Source organism: Kogia breviceps, chromosome 4 (assembly GCF_026419965.1).
Source record: "Kogia breviceps isolate mKogBre1 chromosome 4, mKogBre1 haplotype 1, whole genome shotgun sequence".
NCBI lineage: Eukaryota > Metazoa > Chordata > Mammalia > Artiodactyla > Physeteridae > Kogia > Kogia breviceps.
In genome coordinates, this window is record NC_081313.1 from 100,428,772 (window position 1) to 100,447,438 (window position 18,667).

Sequence of the window (18,667 nt, forward strand, 5' to 3'; positions counted from 1 at the left end):
AAGGATGCTACTGTAACAAAAATCCAAAATTCTTGGCATTGGTCCACCATACAGTCAAGATGGAAACTAATATCCAGGGCTATAAAACTGGAGATTTCTGCATGCAGTAAAAGAACAATTTTTTAAATGGTCATTTACAGTTACTTGGAAGGTGGACCACATGCTTACTGACATCATAGTGCGGAGAGAGGCTGGAGAATGGAATGTTGGTAATGAATGTTGATTGTTACTATCTGCATTTATCAAGGTGATACAAGAAACAAGAAATGGGATGTAGCAAAAACTTGTTAGTTTGAAAGCGGTGGGGGGGGGGGAGTAAAAGGATGGAAAAGCCATGGCTTCTAGCCCCAAATAATAAGAGATTATGGACAAATGCCCACTAAGACTTTTGGCTCCACACAGTTCTAAGTAAGGATGTGGCATTTCCTCCTAAACATGATGACTTTAAGCCATGTTGGCAAATGAGGGAAAAAATAAGGCAAGCTTGAGAATTATATTTAGTAAAGAACTTTGGGGGTGCTATCAGCATATGTGACTGAATAGATACCTTTCCCTCAAAAACAGTAATCTGCTTTTTTGTAATGCTAAAGAAATTGCAAGACTAGATTTCAATAGCCTTCAAATGTTCTATCATTACTAGTATTTGGGGGCTTCCAAACTTGCTCAGGTAAGAGATAGGTTGCAAAAACTGTGAAGTCCCCCAGTGAGGGCAAGATCCCCATCATTTGTATCAAATGTAATAATGGACCAAAAAACCTCCAAAAAGGTAGATCCAGAGCTTTGAAGAACATTGAATAAGTAGTTCCTTCCAGATAGAAAAACTGAAATCAGGAAAATGTCCCACTGCCAGATAAGAGGGACCTCAAAACACCTGCCAGAAGGATGTCATAACTACTATAGACCATCACCTTCTGTGTGTCTCCCATGTTCCCTTTACCAGATGGCAGTTTTTATTACAAATGTCATGGCCATGCTTCACCACGATAAATCGGGCCAGCTGGCAGTAGGGAGATGTCTATAACATCTGTTGCTGGTACAAGTCACTGGAACCTCAAGTGGCCATATCCAGAACTGGTGGAAAGAACTATGCATTATTCAGAGATCCTGGACATTGAGCTGTTTGCAATAACTGGATGGAATTTTGGCATGTCTCACTTAGGGAAGGAGGGAACGTGCTCTATGTGGTAGGGCACCCGGTAACCAGAAGGACATACTATGTTAGAAATTGGCTAAAAAGTGTTCACTTAATCTATTTCTTATTTTACTTAGGTAACCGAATATGGGTAAAAGTGATTACATGATTTTTACATGCTCCACAGAACTTTCCAGGCAATCTCCACATTTCTTTCTTTGTTTTCCAGCTAGATGTTAACATATTGGGAAACCTTGCAAGATAGATCTTGAAGTTGGTGAAATTTCTATCAGCCAGGGTTCCTGCATGGTGGCATGAAACAGATCCCCACAACCTTACCCAGCCACCTGTTGAACTTCACATGAGTAAGAAATAAGTATTTGGTTATGTCACTGAGATTTAGGGTGTTATCTGTTACTGCAGCTAAGAATTATTCTAATAAGTATATGATATGTTGTTGGGATCTAACTTCTAGTTTTTCTGAAATGAATATGGTTTTAATGCTATTTTTGAGTAGTTGAGTCATCTCTTCTCTACTGATTTGAAATGTCACCATATAAGCGCAGCATTGTTCCTATGCTCTCTCTCTTTTCTGCGTATCTGTTTCTCTGATCAGATATTACATTTTAAATTATTATAGCTTTGTATTTTCCTTAGATACCCAGTAGCCCTGTTTACTCATAATTGTTTTTCTCAGAATTTTCTTGGCAAGTCTTTTGTCTTTTCTTTAGAAACAAATTTTAAAATCAGCATCTAAGTTTTATTTTTAAAAATTGTCTTGGGGGCTTCCCTGGTGGCACAGTGGTTGAGAGTCTGCCTGCTGATACAGGGGACATGGGTTCATGCCCCGATCCGGGAAGATCCCACATGTGGCTGGACCCGTGAGCCATGGCCCCTGAGCCTGTGCGTCCAGAGCCTGTGCTCCACAATGGGAGAGGCCACAACAGTGAGAGGCCTGCGTACCACAAAAAAAAAAAAAAAAAAATTGTCTTGGGATATTAATTTTGATTACTCTTAGAATTTTTTTGTAACGTGGGAGGTATATGTGTTTCAAACATGTTCTTATTGTTGTTCTCTAGTTGTATAAAATGATGGGTCTGCTTCCATGGATGGGCCTAAAATATAGAACTGTAGAAGAAATGATATGAACAGGAGCAAGTTCAGTAGTCTAAGTATGACATCATCGTGCAGAAATTAAGTAGCCTTAAGTTGAATACTGGAATGTTGTTTGTACTTTGAACATGTGTTTCTCCTCAAGGGGAAACTTGTTTTGAAAGAAAGTCATTCTCCATGCTGTTTTCAGGATATAATTGAAAGGATGTTTTTCAGTAAAGACAGCCAAAACTTAGAGGGTCAATGAATGGAGGAGGATTATCTGTGTTTATTTTTAAACTAAACATGGTATGAATATTCAGTGTTTAGCTTAGCTCTCTCTGTTATGGATGGGAGTTCATAGTCTTCACATAATACCAACAACAACCAATTTAACTCAGGTCTAAAATAGGTGTGAACTAGTTCTGATTTTGTTTTTGTTTTTTTTTAATCATAGGTACCACCTGTGATAAAGGAGAGGTTTGCAAGCCCTATCAAATTTTTAAGGCCTATAATGCCATAATTGCCTTATCAATGCTTAGAATTTTCTTACTTTAGTGAGTTCTATAATTGCATTACTAAATACTTAGAATTTTCTTATTTTAGTGCTTGAATTTATATTCTCTGCTTTGATATCTGCAAACCTCCCTCCCTCAGTTTTGCAGGTCTCTGTTCAAATGTCAGCTTATTAGGGAGAGCTTCTCTCATTTCCCTTAGAAACCAACTGATTATTCCTTCCTCTTTGCTTGGTTTTTCTTCTGTGACATTCATAGAAGTACATGATAGTGCTCAGTTAAATATTTGCTTTTAAAATACATATTCTATAAATATTTGAATAAATATTATTATTGAATAACTAATCATGGATATATACAAGTTTTTTCAGCATATCAATGACTCATATAGTTGAATACCTGAAGCTGCCAGTTAGAAGGCTATTAGAATAATCCAGGTAAGAGATAGAATGGCTTGGACTTGGATGGTAGCAGTGGAGAATGAGAGTGGGAGAGAAGGTAATGTTTGATTATAGAGGAGAAAGTATGAATTAATGCTGGAGAAAAAGCATGAGAATAATTGAAATAAGAAACAGTATCATTACTAGGCAGCATTAGAAGTTCATTTGAAGTTTACCGTAATTAATTTAAAATGAGAACAATTAGCACAGCCATTTGTATTTTCATTTTCTATGACCTATTTTTTGACCATATTTATTTGGGGTTCTTAGTCTTTTTGTTACTGGTTTGTAGGAGTTCTTCATATGTTAGTGAAATAAGCACTGTGCCTACCATGATTTGCAAAGAATTTCCATTTTGTCATTTGTCTTTTGACTTTGGTTTTTTTTTTCCAAATAAGGTATTTGATTTTGTTCATGTTATAAATGATATCTAATTTTTAACCTCTTAACTGGTTATTGTTGATGTATATGAAGGCTAAAACTTTCTCAGCTACCTTACAAAACTCTCACTGTTTTTTTAATAGTTACTCCACTGTTTCTCCTCCATCTTCCCAGGTTCAGAATTATACCTTCTTCAGATATTGATCGTTTTACTTGCTCCTAATTTTTGTAACTCTATTTCTTTTACCTAAGTATAATGGCTAGTACCTCCAATACAACATAAAATAATAACACTGAAAGTGGACCTCTTTGTCTATTCCTGACATTAATGGAAATGCTTTTAGTGCTTTCACTTAAGCATGAAGTTGACTTTTAGATTTAGAAAGATACATTTTATGAAGTTATGATCTATTCCTATTATTAAAACATATTTTTTAATCAAGAATGGATGTTGAGTTTTAACACATGCCTTTTAAGCATTTTTGAAAATTACTAGGTGATTTTCTCTTTTGTTCTTCAAAGATTTCGTGGAATAATTCTAAAAAAAATTTCTGCCTGGTGTATTTCTCTATTTTTTCTATATTAATTTATCTATTTAGATTTTCACCTGAACTCAATTTTATATTTTTCTTAAAAAGTAACTTTTTCAGGAATTACCTGACGGTCCAGTGGTTAGGACTCGGTGCTGTCACTGCAGGGCCCCGGCTTCGATCTCTGGCTGGGAAACTAAGATCTGCAAGCCACACAGTGTGCCCCCCCCGAAAAACAGTAACCATTTCATCCATGATATATATTTTATTTGCAGAGCTAAACAATGTAATCTCTTGATTTTTAAAATTACCTCTACAAATTTGGGTGAGTTCAGTCTTTTGTTTTATTTTGTGTATTTATGTTTTATACTTTTTTCTAGATTAGTTGGTTAATGGTTTACCTAAGTAAGGTATTCAGTTTTTTCTTTGTGTGGTCTTTTAGCCGTATACCAAATATTCTGATACATTGTGATTTCTAAGCTGCTGGTTTTCTCTTTTCCTACCTTTTTCAAATTGCATTTCAGATGTTTTTCCTATTTTCCTTCTCTGCTATTTTGGAATTTCTTTTGGTAGTTACCCTTTAAAATTTAAAGTGAATATTTTTAAGAATTAAAGTTAACCTCAGTAACTCTACCAGCCTACTAAACAATACATAAGCTTCCTAATTCTTGGATCACTTTTTTATCTTGTGTGCATTTGTGTCAAAAATTTCAGTTCTGCCTTTTAACTTTATCTCCAAATTAGACATTATCATTGTTGCTTTATACAGTTAATGTTTATATAGATTTACTCACAAGTATACCACTTTCTTTGTTGACCTTTTTTTTTTTTTGTCTTTGACCTTCTTTCTGGTATCATTTTCCTGCTTTCCTAGGTACACATTTTTCAACATTGTATAGTGAAGATCGGTTAGTGGTAAGCCCTCTTAGTTTTTGTCTGTTAGAATAATGTCTTTATTTCAGTCTCATTCTCAACTGACATTCTAGTAGGGTAACTAATCTTGGTTAATAATTATTTTCTTCATTAGTATGAAAATATTTCATTGTTTTCTGACTGTTTCTATTGAGAAGTCAGCTGTCATTTACATTGTCATTCTTTCTAGGCAACTTTTGTGTGTGTCAATGATTCTTTTATAATATGAAATATTTGAACGTTTTTAATAGAGGCTATCTTTATCATTGTAATCGTATATATACACAGACATACTTAATACTCTATTGCTTTAGAATATGGGTCATCGAACACTTTCTGTAACAAGTGAGAGTAAATATTCTAGGCCTTGCAGCCCATAACGTCTCTGGTGGCCACTTGACTCTGGTGTTGTAGCACAAAAGCAGCCATAGATAATATGTGAACAAACAGATGTGGCTGTATTTCACTAAACTGTATCTACAGAAACAGGTGGTGTATTTGATTTAGCCAATTGTCCATATTTGTTGACTTGCTTTAGACAGTATATTCTGAATAATGCTTAAATTAAATTGTTCTTCCTTTCAGCATTCTTTCCTCCATTACTATTAGTCAGTGATATTATCTTTCTTAGGGTTTATCTTTATACTAATAAATCTAAGAATAGGTAGATGGATATATTTATCTGCTTTCAATTACATATTTTGACCCAGCTATAAAAATATGAAAAAGTAGCAGATTTTTCTTTGCTTTTTCTTCCCTTCTCACTGTTTGTTATTTATACCATTTCTACCTTATGAAGGTTTATAGAATTTACATTCTGTTCTATCACCCTAATCTTTGTTGGTCACTTGACTTGTTGAAGGTCACACAGCCAGTAAGTGGTGAAGCTAAGATGTGAACTGAATAGCCTGTGTTGTTAACAACTACATCATGCTGCCGTATTTTTTGGAAGATTGGATAATCTTGGTACTAAAATTAACAAAGATTATATTATGGGGAGTGGGAGGAGCTGAATCATTTATAAATGTGAATGGGAAAATGTCAAATAATACTGCAAACCAACTTCTCTATATTTTTTAGTATTGTTCAGTATTACCATGGTTAATTAAATGATAGGAACTGAATTTGACTAAATGCATCATTCCAGTAAGACCAATAAAAAATCTTTTTGCATCCCATTAAAACACCAAGAGATTCATTAATCTGTCCATTTCTAAACAAAGCACTTAAAAAATCTAGGAATAGAAGTTTAATTTCTTAATGTGAAAATGGGTGTCTTAGACTAATAGCCAATATTGCATTTAATGGAGAAATATTGGAAGTTAGAAACATAACAAGGATGGCTGTCATTATACTATTATTACATTTTCACTTCACATTGTTTTGGAAAGTTGAAGCCAGTGTAGTTAGAAATAAAAGAAGTACGATAGGTATAGCTAACAGGAAAGGAAGAAATAAAATTAACATTGGTTCTACCTCTGCCTCATTTATAGTGGAATTTCCCATTCATTTTATTCCAATTTTATTGCAGTTACAGTAAGGGTGTTTTTTGTTTGTTTTTTCTCATCTTCATGTAAGGTATCCAAGTTCCCTCACCCCTTTCTCCAGAAGGACCCACAGGTATTCAGGACTGTTGAATGACAGGTTACCTGTAGGTAAAAAATCAGAGAAACTTTCATTCTGCTCCCCAAAACTCTGAAAGTTCTAATCCTTCCTCTTTCTAAACATCTTCCTCATCAGGTTGAATTCCCACTCTACCTTTCCTTTTCTTTTTCCACTTCCAGTTTTATTTGTTCTTTTGAAGCCAGAGAAAACAGCCCTACAAGTATGCCTATAAGAACGATCTGGAGATTGGTTCAAGACAGAGTAGAAGGACGTGCGCTCACTCCCTCTTGTGAGAACACCGGAATCACAACTAACTGCTGAACAATAATTGACAGGAAGACACTGGAACTCACCAGAAAAGATACCCCACATCAAAAGACAAAGGAAAAGCCACAATGAGATGGTAGGAGGGGTGCAATCACAATAAAATTAAATCCCGTAATCACTGGGTGGGTGACTCACAAACAGGAGAACAGTTATACCACAGAAGTCCACCAACTGGAGTGAAGGTTCTGAGCCCCACGTCAGGCTTCCCAACCTGGGGGTCCAGCAACAGGAGGAGGAATTCCCAGAGAATCAGACTTTGAAGGCTAGTGGGAATTGACTGCAGGACTTTGACAGGACTGGGGGAAACAGAGACTCCACTCTTGGAGGGCACACACAAAGTAGTGTGCACATCAGGACACAGCAGAAAGGAGCAGTGACCCCATAGGAGACCGAACCAGACCTACCTGCTAGTGTTGGAGGGTCTCCTGCAGAGGTGGGGGGTGTCTTTGGCTCACTGTGGGGACAAGGACACTGGCAGCAGAAGTTCTGGGAAGTACTCCTTGGTGTGAGCCCTCTCAAAGACCACCATTAGCCCCACCAAAGAGCCAGGTAGTCTCCAGTGCTGGGTCCCCTCAGGCCACACAACCAATAGGGAGGGAACTCAGCCCCACCCGTCAGCAGATAAGTGGATTAAAGTCGTACTGAGCTCTGCCCACCAGAGCAACACCCAGCTCTACCCACCACCAGTCCCTCCCTTCAGGAAGCTCACAAAAGCCTCTTAGATAGCCTCATCCACCAGAGGGCAGACGGCACAAGCAAGAAGAATGACAATCCTGCAGCATACGGAACAAAAACCACATTCACAGAAAGATAGACAAAATGAAATGGCAGAGAACTATGTACCAGATGAAGGAACAAGATAAAACCCCAGAAAAACAACAAAATGAAGTGGAAATAGGCAACCTTCTAGAAAAAGAATTCAGAATAATGATAGTGACGATGATCCAGGACCTCAGAAAAAGAATGGAGCCAAAGATCGAGAAGATGAAAGAAATGTTTAACAAAGATCTAGAAGAATTAAAGAACAAACACCTAAAAGAATTAAAAAACAAACAGAGATGAGCAATACAATAACATCAAAGATACACTAGAAGGAATCAATAGCACAATATATGAGGCAGAAGAATGGATAAGTGACCTGGAAGACAGAATGGTGGAATTCACTGCCATGGAACAGAATAAAGAAAAAAGACTAAAAAGAAATGAAGACAGCCTAAGAGATCTCTGAGACAACATTAAATGCACCAACATTCGCATTATAGGGGTCCCAGAAGAGAGAAAGAAAAGATCTGAGAAAATATTTGAAGAGATTATAGACAAAAACTTCCCTAACATGGGAAAGAAAATAGCCACCCAAGTCCAGGAAGTTCAGAGAATCCCAGGCAGGACAAACCCAAGGAGAAACATGCCAAGACACATAGTACACAAAAATTAAAGACAAAGAAAAATGATTAAAAGCAACAAAGGGAAAATGACAAAGAACACACAAGGGAACTCCTGTAAGGTTAACAGCTGATTTCTCAGCAGAAACTCCACAAGCCAGAAGCGGGTGGCATGATATATTTAAAGTGATGAAAGGAAAGAACCTACCACCAAGATTACTCTACCCGGCAAGGATCTCATTCAGATTCGACAGAGAAATCAAAAGCTTTACAGAGAAGCAAAAGCTAAGAGAGTTCAGCACCACCAAATCAGCTCCACAACAAATGCTAAGCAAACTTCTCTAAGTGGGAAACACAAGAGAAGAAAAGGACCTACAAAAACAAACCCAAAACAATTAAGAAAATGGTAACAGGAACATACATATTGATAATACCTTAATTGTGAATGGATTAAATGCTCCAACCAAAAGACACAGGCTTGCTGAATGGATACAAAAACAACATCCACATATATGCTGACTACAAGAGAACCACTTCAGTCCTAGGGACACATACAGACTGAAAGTGAGGGGATGGAAAAAGATATTCCATGCAAATGGAAATCAAAAGAAAGCTGGAGTAGCTATACTCATATCAGATAAAATAGACTTTAAAATAAAGAATGTTACAAGAGACAAGGAAGGACACTACATAATGATCAAGGGATCAATCCAAGAAGATATAACAATTATAAACATGTATGCATCCAATGTAGGAGCACCTCAATATATAAGGCAACTGTTAACATCTAGAAAAGAGGAAATCAACAGTACCACAATAATAGTAGGGGACTTTAACACCTCACTTACACCAATGGACAGATCATCCAGATAGAAAATTAATGAGGAAACACAAGCTTTAAATGACACAATGGAACAGATAGATTTAATTGATATTTATAGGACATTCCATCTGCAAACAGCAGATTACACTTTCTTCTCAAGTGCACACAGAACATTCTCCAACATAGATCATATCTTGGGTCACAAATCAAGCCTCGGTAAATTTAAGAAAATTGAAATTGTATCAAGCATCTTTTCTGACTACAATGCTGTGAGATTAGAAATCAACTGCAGGAAAAAAAACTGTAAAAAAACACGAACACATGGAGGCTAAACAATATGCTACAAAATAACCAAGAGATCACTGAAGAAATCAAAGAGGAAATCAAAAAATACATAGAGACAAATAACAAAGAAAACACAGCAATCCAAAACCTATGGGATGTAGCAAAAGCAGTTCTAAGAGGGAAGTTTATAGCTATACAAGCCTACCTCAGAAACAAGAAAAATCTCAAATAAACAATCTAACCTTACAGCTAAAGGAACTAGAGAAAGAAGAACAAAGAAAACCCAAAGTTAGTAGCAGGAAAGAAATCATACAAATCAGAGCAGAAATAAATGAAATACAAACAAAGAAAACAATAGCAAAGATCGATAAAACTGAAACCTGGTTCTTTAAGGAGATAAACAAAATTAGTAAACCTTAAGCCACATTCATCAAGAAAAAGAGGGAGAGGACTCAAACCAATAAAATTAAAAAGGAAAAAGGAAAAGTTACAACAGACACTACAGAAATACAAAGCATCATGAGAGACTACTACAAGCAACTCTATGCCAATAAAATGGACAACCTGGAATAAATGGACAAATTCTTAGACAGGTATAACCTTCCAAGACTGAACCACGAAGAAATAGAAAACATGAACAGACCACTAACAGGCACTGAAATTGAAACTGTGATTAAAAATCTTCCAACAACCAAAAGTCCAGTACCAGGCGCTTTCACAGGTGAATTCTATCAAACATTTAGAGAAGAGCTAACACCTATCCTTCTCAAAATCTTCCAAAAAATTATGGAGGAAGGAACACTCCCAAACTCATTCTAGGAGGCCACCATCACCCTGATACCAAAACCAGACAGAGATGCTACAAAAAAAGAAAATTACAGACCAATATCACTGATGAATATAGATGCAAAAATCCTCAACAAAATACTAGCAAACAGAATCCAACAAAACATTAAAAGGATCATACACTATAATAAAGTGGGATTTATCCCAGTGATATAAGGATTCTTCAATATATGTAAATCAATCAATGTGATACATCATATTAGCTAATTGAAGAATAAAAACCATATGATCATCTCAACAAATGCAAAAAAAGCTTTTGACAAAATTCAACATCCATTTATGATCAAAACTCTCCAGAAAGTGGGTATAGAGGGAATCTATCTCAACATAATAAAGGCCATATATGGCATACCCACAGCAAACATCATTCTCAATGGTGAAAAACTGAAAGCATTTACTTTAAGATCAGGAACAAGACAAGGATGTCCACTCTCACCACTATTATTCAACATAGCTTTGGAAGTCCTAGCCACAGCTATCAAAGAAGAAAAAGAAATACAAATTGGAAAAGAAGAAGTAAAATTGTCACTGTTTGAAGATACTATACATAGAGAATCCTAAAGATGCTACCAGAAAACTACTAGAGCTAATCATTGAATTTGGTAAAGTTGCAAGATACAAAATCAATGCACAGGGCTCCCCTGGTGGCGCAGTGGTTGGGTGTGCGCCTGCCTATGCAGGGGACGCAGGTTCATGCTCTGGTCCAGGGGGATCCCACATGCCATGGAGCGGCTGGGCCTGTGGGCCGTGGCCACTGGGCCTGCGCGTCCAGAGCCTGTGCTCCACAGCGGGAGAAGTCATGGCAGTGAGAGGCCCGCATACCACAAAAAATAAAATAAAATCAATTCACAGAAATCTCTTGCATTCCTATACACTAACAACGACAGATCAGAAAGAGAAATTAAGGAAACAATCCCATTCACCATTGCAACAAAAAGAATAAAATACCTAGGAATAAACCAACCTAAGGAGGTAAAATACCTGTACTCAGAAAACTATAAGACACTGATGAAAGAAATCAAAGATGACACAAACAGATGGAGAGATATACCATGTTCTTGGCTTGGAAGAATCAATATTGTGAAAATGACTATACTACCCAAAGCAATCTACAGATTCAATGCAATCCCTATCAAATTACCTATGGCATTTTTTACAGAACTAGAACAAAAAAAAAAAAATCTTAAAATTTGTATGGAGACACAAAAGACCCCAAATAGCCAAAGCAATCTTGAGGGAAAAAAATAGAGCTGGAGGAATCAGACTCCTTGACTTTAGACTATACTACAAAGCTACAGTAAACAAGACAATATGGTACTGGCACAAAAACAGAAATGTAGATCAATGGAACAGGATAGAAAGCCCAGAGATAAACTCATGCACCTGTGGTCAACTAATCTATGACAAAGGAGGCAAGGATACACAATTGAGAAGACAGTCTCTTCAATAAGTGGTGCTGGGAAAACTGGACAGCTATATGTAAATGAAATTAGAACACTCCCTAACACCATACACAAAAATAAACTCAAAATGGATTAAAGACCTAAATGTAAGACCGGACACTATTAAACTCTTAGAGGGAAACATAGGAAGAACACTCTAAGACATAAGCAAGATCCTTTTTGACCCAGCTCCTACAGTAATGGAAATAAAAACAAAAATAAACAAATGGGACCTAATGAAATTTAAATGCTTTTGCACAGCAAAGGAAACTATAAACAAGACGAAAAGACAACGCTCAGAATGGGAGAAAATATTTGCAAACGAATCAACAGACAAAGGATTAATCTCCAAAATATTTAAACAGCTCATGCAGCTCATATTAAAAAATCAAACAACCTAATCAAAAAATGGGTGAAAATCTAAATAGACATTTCTCCAAGGAAGACATACAGATGGCCAAGAAGCACATGAAGAGCTGCTCAACATCACTAATTATTAGAGAAACGCAAATCAAAGCTACAATGAGGTGTCACCTCACACCAGTTAGAATGGGCATCATTAGAAAATCTACAAACAACAAATGCTGGAGAGGGTGTGGAGAACAGGGAACCCTCTTGTACTGTTGGTGGGAATGTAAATTGATACAGCCACTATGGAGAACAATATGGACGTTCCTTAAAAAACTAAAAATAGAGTTAGCATATGACCTAGCAATCCCACTACTGGGCATATACCCAGAGAAAACTGTAATTCAAAAAGACACATGCACCCCAATGTCACTGCTGCACTATTTACAATAGCCAGTTTGTGGAAGCAACCTAAATGCCCATCGACAGACGAATGGATAAAGAAGATGTGGTACATATATACAATGGAATATTACTCAGCCATAAAAAGGAACGAAACAGGGTCATTTCTAGAGACGTGGATGGATCTAGAGACTGTCATACAGAGTGAAGTAAGTCAGAAAGAGAAAAACAAATATCGTATATTAGGGCATATATGTGGAATCTAGAAAAATGGTACCGATGAACCGGTTTGCAAGGCAGAAGTAGAGACACAGATGTAGAGTACAAACGTATAGGCACCATGGGGGGAAAACAGGGGGAGGGGGGTGGTGTGATGAACTGGGAGACTGGGATTGACATATATACACTAATATGTATAAAATAGATAATCAGAAACTTCTGTATAAAAAAATAAAATTCAGAAAAAAAAAAAAAACCTTTGACTTTGTTTGCTGATTTTCAGAAGTGTTTTGTGTGTGTTTTATGGGGGAAAGAGAAGGAACTCTTAAATAAATCTCTGTAATTCATTTTTTTTAAAAAAGGAAGAAATGAAAAGAACTCATCTGGCACTTCAGGGGTAATTTTTTTTTAATCTTTGTTCCTGAGTGAATATGAACTGGGAGTAGAGAAATGACCAATTGAGGGTAAGTGAGAAAGAAAAGAGGGTAAGAAATACCCTGAAAACAAAAAAATAAATACTAAGACCTAGCCCAGCTATATTTGCAAATAGGAGTCTATACATAGTATTTAGGGTTCTTTGGCAAGCGCTCAGTAAATAATAGCTGTTAGTTCTTGAGGAACTCATCTGGCTGCCAGTTAATCCTTTATAACCATTATCAATCTTTTAGTCACTTTGCTGATAATTAAAATTTTAGGGAGAAAGTCTCCTTAATTCATCGAGCTTGGGACCTGGAGCTGTGTCCTGCTTGGTGTAGGATACCTTGATTAACAATGCAATGTGGGAGAAGTATTCCCCCAAAAGGAAATCAGGGTGCTAATTTCTTTTAAATAGTAGGAAGACATGGTGCTAGCCAAGAAAGAGTAGCTGTCTACTACAAGTCTAGTAAGAGAGCATGAATATATGTGAATCTATTAAAAAAAAAACACAACACCTTAACAGAGAAGTGAAGTCCCTGTGTTTAGCCCAGGAAGTACTTAACTCCTGGAGAGACAAGAGAGGTAAGGAGAATAGTCAGTTGTCTAGTTAGGCCCGAGGAGACAATGCACAAAAGTAGTAGATATGAAACCAATAAAGTGGAGAATTAGGGCGAGATAAATGTAGGCCTTGAATGTCATTTAAAGTTCTTGAAATTTAGTTTACAGGAAATTGAGAAACCAAATTTAAAATTGAAAAATCTGAGGAAGGAGAAAGCTATGCACTTGTGTAGAGATTTGAAGGGAGTAATATAACCTTTCCAAGTGTCCTTAGCTTTTGTGTATTTCCAGTAACTATCCTCTTTGAAAATGTTCTAGGTCAAAGTTTTCCCATGATATTTCAAGTCAACAGATCACTTGTGTAATGTTAAAATTACCTTTGACAATAAGGGGAGAAAAATATACACGCACATGAGAAAAACAGCTCCAAAAACAACGTTTTGGCCTTTCTTGTGAAAGAGCACAGCACCTTAAATGTCTTTTATAAGGTTCCAAAACTATCTCAAATTACTAAATGGAAAAAAAAGATCAGTTATCAAGTTGCATGTTAAATGTTATTTAATTTAATAAAGTGCATTAATGAAAGAAACAAATAGTTCAATTCAAATGAAAAAGTGTATATGCCATTATGGAATACTCACTGTTCTTTTTTTAAGAAAATCACTTATTTTGACCTAAATAAGAAGGAAATCCAAAAAAGGGGGTATATGTGTGTGTGTGTGTGTATATATATATATATATATATATATATATATATATATATATATTTCACTTTGCTGTACAGTATAAACTAACACAATATTGTAAAGCAACTGTACTCCAATAAATTTTTTTTAAAAAGAAGGAATAAGTTAAAAGAAGCTTAAAAAAATTTAAAAATCACCTATTTTGAAAATTTGATAATGGATCTAGCAATGATCAATAATGGCTGCTAAAATGAGTAGGTAAAAATCTGATGGGGACTTCTATATTGGATGGATCAGACTGACAACACTGAACCCACTAGTCATTCTTAACATCACCAAAAGATAGATGGTAGAGACATCCTGCGCTTCCTCATATGATGCAGTTATGAAGGACACACCACCACGTATCATGTCTTCTTGCTCCCCCAAATCAAACCTAACCTACATCTGGTCAAGTCTCTAGATTTGACTTTTCATAGGAAATACAAGGAACAGAAGAATGTATTAAGTGACACCACCAGGACACAGTCTGAAAAATCTAGAATGTGGAAAATTCTATGAGACAGTAGATATACTATAAACATACCTATTTTTTCACACACATTAAGAGCAAGATAAAAAGAATGATAAAAGGGAAATATATATATATTAAAGAGACTTAAAACACATAATAACCAAGTCAATGTGTGGTCCTTGTTTGCTCCTGAATCAAAGAAATCAACTTAAAAGAAAAGGAAAAAAATTTTGAGACAGTTAGTGAAATTTGAATGCTAACTAGATACCTGATGATGTTAAGGAACTGTTACCTTAGTAATTACTGAAGTGAAATGAAAATTATTTACTGATGACAACCAACTTAAAGGATTTCAGTGGAACCAGGATGGAAGTATTGATTTTGAGTGAAAATCTAAAATACTCTGATAGGGCAAAGTCTAACTCTTAGATATTTTTCTAAGTACATTCAAATGAGACTAATGTTTGGGGTTAAAGCACTGTTATTGGCCTCTTGTTGATCATTAAGAGAGGACCCCCTGTTGCTAAATTGTGAAATCCTGTACATGATGAGAGAGAAAAGGAGAATGTCATTTGTTTTCCATGTCTCTAATACTCAAAAGTATTCCTTTTAGAAAATTGGGGAGAAGGGGGGCAGGAAATAAGGCTATGTGTACCTAGCTCCTGATAAACCTTCTCAAACTCTGAAACAGTAACAGAATAACTCCCTGCGGATGAAAAGGCAACTATGGTCAGCCTAGGCCTTGGAGAATATCTTGGCTTTGTAGGTCACTTTCCAGAGAGCTAGTTGCCTAAATTAGTGAAGAAGTTGCACCATGTATGTTTTCCATCCCATTCCTTCTGACCTCACCCTCATCTGCAAAGCAAATTTAACCCAGTTGCTGATGCTCTTGGACTCAGGTTCAGAAACGTCTGGGATGAGTTGTCATACCTGTGTACCACTCCTGCCTCACCCCAGCATCAACCCCGTGCCAATTTTTCTATACTGTGGATTAAAAAGAATGGTGAAAACACTAAGATAATATTGGGAGAGGGATGGGTATAGCTGACTACTTATTACTCTCACCCAAGCCTCTCATTACAGCTGCAGTTCTTCCAGAACACTAATATTTTGCTGTGCTTTTCTCTGAGGTTTTCATTCCCCACTTTCCATGCCATTGATTTATACCTACTCTACAGGGACTGTAAATGTGTTAGAAGCATAATGCACCTAACAAATATAGAAGGCAATGTTCCCTCTCTAAGATATCCCTTCCAGATGGAGTCTCTCACTGATGGTCAAAGACAAACAACAGGGTAGAGGGATAGTAGACGGGTCAGTGAGAATGGGTAGCATTTGGAGGAGCAAAATCTTAAAAGAATGGCTCTTTTTCTTATTTGTTTTCCTTTTCCTCTTTGGATGGATTATTTTTTCTTATTTTTTCTTTTTTTTTTTTTTGCAACTTCAAGGTGACTAGTTGAATAAAAAGGAGCTAGGATCTTCTCGCACTTGTAAAGATGAGCTTCCCTCCTGAAATGCCCTACTAAAGACTTTGTGAAATGGAAGACGGGGTGAGAGTGAACACTGTTCAGGCTTGCCAATAGGGGAGGTGAATAATCTTGAAAGGGAGAGCAAGATGGCATTACTTCTTTCTGGATGAATAATCAGCCCTTTGATACAGAGAATATGGGGTTCTCTTAACAGAAATGAGGTGGGTGAGTATTTTGGAAGGAAACACTATGAGTTGAATTTTATAGGTATTGATTTTATTAGTCTTTTTGCTGGACATAAATTGAGTGACTTGCTGGCTCCCAGTAATCTTTTCACTGACAATACACATCATAACTCACCCCCTTCCTCTGGAGTTATCATTGTCCATGCCCCACCTTCCCCTCATACCCACACATGAAGCCAAAAATGCAGTCACGTGCTTTGGATGGGAGCAGCCATCCTCTTACTTGACTCTGTCTCCTTGACTTTGGTGATTTAATAGGGTAAAGAACTTGACTCAATTGGACCTGTCATAGTATCCACAGTGACTGGAACTGACATTGGCACATGACCTAGACTGAGCCTATGAAATGCCTTCCCTTAGAATTTTCACACTTGAGTAACAGGCTAATGCCATTTTCTTTCTGATCAACAAGCTATGTTGGTGTGTAAGCAGATCTGCAGGCAATAAGGTTTCCATCCTTATTGAGAAACTAAACTAAGAGAATGAAGTTGACACAAACAGAGAAAAGGTAGCAAGAATGTGGTCTTGATAGTATTTGATTTCCTGGTTCCATCTGCTCCTGAGGCAAACCCTAACTTGCCCCTCCTCTGTTTGGTTACATAAGCCTAAAATTCCTCTTTGGAGTAATCAAGTTTAAAATATATTCCTGTTACCAGAAACCAAAGAGCCCTAAAACAAAAGCGAAGTGATCACAACTATCAGATTGTTTATATATCCATGAATCTTAGCCCCAGCATCAACCCAACTATAGATTGTTATGTTTTTTTCCTAAAACCATCTCACTGAAATATTGTCATTGTAATAATTGAAAATGTTTGATTCTAATGGTTTGCTGTATGACAATGAATGGTATAATTCACTAGTTTGCAAATGACTGGTTGGCAATATTGGCTCCAAATTTTTCAGGCTCCAAATGTATGCATTAGTTCAGTAAAGATATGTGATAAACATCCAGCATTATTGATTCATTTTTAAAAGGAGTTATCTCTTAACAAAAGTTTCTATCATTGCATTTGTCCTTCGTCCCTGTTATATACAGTTGTGTCATAAACTCTGGATTGACTTGGTATTTAAAGGAATTAGGAACTGGAAATATTGTATTTCTAACATTGGCAAAGACATGTTCTTGGTCATTGTATTGATGGTTCACCTTGTGGTTTGTGGCTATTTTTTCTCTCTCCAAAGTTGGTGCCTATTATCAACATTTTAAACAGCAAATTATTTGGAGCAAACTGTAAATACATGCATATATCCTTCCAAGTCATTCATTAGCAGTTTTGTTTTTCCCTGCCCACTGTGAGAAGTACTAAGATTTAACTGAAATTTACTTACTCTATGCTATTATGTATAACATAATAATTTCAATTATACAAAATGAATGAACCATGAAGAAAATGACTGGTTCATCCTGAATGTTATAAACAACTAATATGTAGGAGAGGAGAGATTTTAATTAGGGGTATATAAAGCTTTCAAGTTACCTAACAAATAAGAAAGATCTCTGTTTCCTACTGAAAAACAACATGATTTAGAAGCTGAAATAATCATTTCCTTTGAAAGGACCCTATTTAACCATGTAGTTTTTTGGAAGCAAGGCAGGCAGTAAATTGGTGGGTTTCAGGTATTCCTGTGTCCTACAGCACAAATGCTACCACTATCATACTTTAAGTAATTTGTAAATGATATTATTTTTATGAATTGATAATTACTTAATATTTCATATACCAGAGTTTTCCAAGAAGAAAAAAAGTTTAACAGGATAACAAGTGCTATTTAAAAAAAAAAAAAAAGACTTTTGTGACAAAATAAATTTGAGAAACACTGGCTAACAAACTGGTTTCTTTCCTGCAGGGCTTCTCAGAATCTTTAACATGGTAATATGTATTGTGAATAGCCACCATAAAGATAACATTTCCCATAGTTATTTTACTGTAGGGTTCTTTTTGAGTAGAGTATCTGTGAAACTAGAATTCCTTAATACATGCTTTAAGTGATTTATTCAACCTGTGTGTTAATTCCCTACTAATATGTGGCAAGGATTAGAAATATTAATAAATGAGTAACTTAAGGCAGTCAAAGTTTCTGATAGAAGGAAAA

The 18,667-nt window shown here is 36.2% G+C and overlaps 1 long non-coding RNA gene across 1 annotated transcript in view; it reads left to right on the forward strand.

The window, feature by feature from the left end:
• Window positions 1-18,667, forward strand: part of LOC131754368 (uncharacterized) — a 24,599-nt gene continuing 5,932 nt past the window's right edge. The window contains exons 1-3 of the long non-coding RNA XR_010840215.1: window positions 1-209; window positions 1,362-1,497; window positions 16,305-16,546. This is a non-coding gene — a long non-coding RNA (uncharacterized lncRNA). The remainder of the gene's footprint in view (window positions 210-1,361; window positions 1,498-16,304; window positions 16,547-18,667) is intronic.